This window comes from Macrosteles quadrilineatus, unplaced genomic scaffold (genome assembly GCF_028750875.1).
Source record: "Macrosteles quadrilineatus isolate MER2022 unplaced genomic scaffold, UCM_ALF_1.0 Scaffold_9__3_contigs__length_116548681, whole genome shotgun sequence".
In the NCBI taxonomy this organism is placed as follows: domain Eukaryota; kingdom Metazoa; phylum Arthropoda; class Insecta; order Hemiptera; family Cicadellidae; genus Macrosteles; species Macrosteles quadrilineatus.
The window spans coordinates 22,623,861-22,627,658 of NW_026542602.1; the positions used below are offsets into that span (position 1 = coordinate 22,623,861).

At 31.8% G+C, this 3,798-nt stretch overlaps 1 long non-coding RNA gene across 1 annotated transcript; it reads left to right on the top strand.

Annotated features, from left to right (window-relative positions):
- Window positions 1-264: 264 nt before the first annotated feature.
- Window positions 265-2,893, top strand: LOC129003235 (uncharacterized). Its single transcript, XR_008491633.1, has 2 exons — window positions 265-391; window positions 2,789-2,893. It is a non-coding gene; the product is annotated as an uncharacterized LOC129003235 (long non-coding RNA).
- Window positions 2,894-3,798: the final 905 nt, after the last annotated feature.

Here is a 3,798-nt window from a genome sequence, read left to right on the forward strand (position 1 = left end):
TAGCCTACTTAATTTCATCGGCTTTTCACTTTGTAAACATACGAACAGCTGACGTACAGTAACACTATTTATCTAATTTAACCCTGAATTGCCCACTTCGCGACTTCACTTTACTAAAAACAATAGATATAGTATAGGCAGGCCTAGTGTGATACATTGAGAACTGTAATTACATTATGTTGTTCCAAGCAAAAGCCTATCATTTTTAAAGTTACATTATTACAATCAATCGTAATTAAAACTACCTTATCTTCTTTACAGTACGGTACAGAGGCTAGCATGATGAAGAACTCCAAATGCCCAGGGTCTACCGCCAACATTGTTGAAGACCTCAAAATAATTGGCTGCGGATGGCATGCTACTTGAGGTTTCTTAGCCTAACTTACTAAAAGTAAGTTTTCATAGATAAACTTTTTAACTTACATGTATTAAAAATAAGTTTGATGAAGTTACTATAGCTATAGGTAGCATATAAAAAATGAATAAGGAAATATGCCCAAGTATGAACAAATGAAATCTTAAGAGGAATCATGAAAATAAAATAAATTGTTAGGCCCATGATTTAACTTTTTACATAAAGTTAATTAACCATCATTAAACATTAACCACCAAATAATCCACCATAAACGACAATTCCAACTTTTTATTTAAGTTCATTTTTTGTAATTCTATTGAGGTTGTGTTGGTTCCGCGTTTAATTTTCAGAGGAAGCATTGCCTAATTTTCACTTCCAAATCCCGACATGTATTACTACAATAATCCTTCATATTGAAATACTATTCCCTCTCAAGATACAATAATAATAACGATGAAGTAAATTTAAAATCATTTACAGGTAGGCTAATTAGCAATCATGTTGTGATTTAATTTATATTTAAGATATTTTGTTTTGTTGTGGCAATAGGGATTGTTTACTGTTCTATGGTTTGGTTGGGGTATATAATTAGCTCTTCAAAAGAGAGATTCAGAGTTGTGATTTAAGAGACGAATTAGACCTAACAGTAATCTTCCACCAACTTTCAGTTTCTATACCCTCTGTATGAAAGGGCTTATGGCCCTTCTTGTAGGTTATAGTCACATCAAGTAGGCTGTTGGCTAGTACTTTAATTCACCACTAAAAGTTTGTTTAAGCTTCAATCTAACTGTAGCCTAATCAGAGCATGACCAAGATACAAGATTAAACTAGTTTTTACACTAACGACGAGATAACATTGTCACTGTTAAACGCTACTTACGCATCTTAGGCTACGTCAATTATCGATAATTTATTTAGAAGGTCAACTTGGCTATTAACTTATGTTGATAAAATGTTAAATAGGCCGATTTTGATCAAATACATTTAGCTAACTTGGCTTAGTACTAGCGGTGTCTATAGTTAAGAATTTGTATTAATTAATTAATTCAAGATTACGACCGTTCAGTTTAATTAGTAAATCTTTAATATGTAGTTTTAATATCCAGAGACTAGATATCACATTCCTAACCCCCCCTATTATATTGGGGATTATATAATTAGGTCTTGGGAGTACCCCAATTGGATCTACACTATGAAGAATAAGTTAGTAGGCCTAACCATTAATGTATTTACCATATCATGATCAATTCTGTGTTCATCCTAAGCAGGCCCCCGAATACTCTATATTTTTATATTACAGTATATTTTTTCCAGTTAATCATAGTACGTATGCCGTATGCCTACATTCATTTATTACCCACTTTCGTCAGATAATTTAAAAGTGTAAGACGGGTTCGTTTTATTGAATCGGTCAGGGTAGAATACTAGTCAGACCTAGACTACAGAGTCATTCTTAAAGCTAGACCAATTTTAGGGTGAATATGAGATAGCTCTCACCTAAGTGTCTGCTAGATTTCATGAGCACTTCTAGAGCTCTATAAAATCCCCTAGGGTCCTTTCGATAAAATTAAAATAACTAATCAGTTAAAAAGAGCGAAACAGCTTTTTATCGACCCCTGAATTTTATCGGCTCCTTCTGAGCGTTCCGAGGAGGGAATTTGAGTGTGGCTGGTCCTATGGGTAGGCCTAGTCTTTTTTGTGAATACAATTTTGTTTGTTTTTTCTGCGTTCGTTTAAAATGGATTCTTAATTTTATGCTTGATTTTAATTTATAATCCTTGTTGGTCAAATTTCTTGAACCGTCCTAATTTTCCACTCTAATGGGTTAACAGGTAAAATTTTTGAATACGCTAAGTTCACAAACTATCAAGCAATACACATTTTGAAGTTCAGTTATCAGTCTAAAAAAAAGGCACACAAAGATCAAAATCGTAAATCGCTGTCTATTAAAATTATTTAGAAATAACTAAAAATAATACCTCATATTTTTAAACATAACTGAGGGTAAATATTTCTGAAAATGTTTTCATTTCAATAAATAAAATCAACAAATATATGCCTATAGGCTATTAATAAAAATGCCCATGTATGAGCGTTTCTCAGTAGGCTATAAAAAAATCACATGCATCGCAAATTAGCTAGCATGAAACCATGCACTTGTTTGCAAAGCCCGGCCACATCTTGTCCTAAAACTTAGAAGAGTTGGTAAATTTGACTATTTCGTCACACCACCCTCTTTTTCGTGTCTGTCCTCCTGGGTCTTTAAAACGGATAGGTGTATTTGTATATTTGGTTAGCCCCTCAAACCATTGGTAAATCAGTACCAGCCCTCTGACACGACATTTGTGTGCTGCTATCCATTTAATGATCTTTCTATAAAGAATATATTTTGTATTTCCATAATCAACCATTTTTATTTATTGCTTGTTACAGGAGGGTGCAATAGAGAAGATTGGAGAGCGAATATGAGTTATATAAGTAGTGTGGATGTTAATGATGTACCTAGTTTTATTGTATGAATAAATATTTTTATTTGGACTCAAGGTTTTATTTTCCGGCATAATTAATTCCTATTCTATTTGTAAAAATATCATAAATTGAAAATATTTTTGTACAGCAAAATGTAAAAAGTAGGCTACATAAAAGATTCTGTATGAAATTAATAAAGCCTATCATTTCCGTTTTGTAAGATACTTTTATATTGTTATTTAAATAACCTCAGAATATAAACACCATAATTTGAAATAGATCAGAAAGAGCATAAAAATATATTTTCCACAGTTAGTTTATACCAATGTCTAACACTGCTGTTGAAAAAGTTTATACCAATGTCAAACGCTGCTATTGAAAACAAATTAAGCAAATTTAAAGTGCAGTATTTTTATAGTAGGCCTAGTTATTTTATCTGTTAGGCAGAAAATTCATCAGCTGATGCCTAGGTACAGTGTTTGTACAGTGTTTGTAAAATAGGCTAGGTTAGGTATTTATTTACATGTTTTCCTCGGCAGGGTTCCAACAGATTTTTTGCAAAAGATTTGCCAATTAGGCCATCAAGATTTTGCAGAACTATAAAATGTTTGGCACGAGTAACATTGAAAGTTAATATGAATACAATTACAGTTCTATGAAGAATTACTGATAATTTTATAAAAAATTAGGGGAAATATTTTACATAATTTTTATGTCAATTTTACATTTTTTGCTCAACAAAATGATGTCAATTTGATGTGAATTTGACATCATTTTGCCTAAAAAACCGAGCAATATTACGTCAAATTTACAACAAAAAGACGTCAAATGACGTCAATTTTTTTACATCATTTTTACATAAAATTTATTTTCTTTTTTACTTCATATTGACGTCATTTTGACGTCATATTGATCTTCATTGACGTCAAAATGACGTACAAAATATCATTGACGTTGACGTCTTTGACATCAAT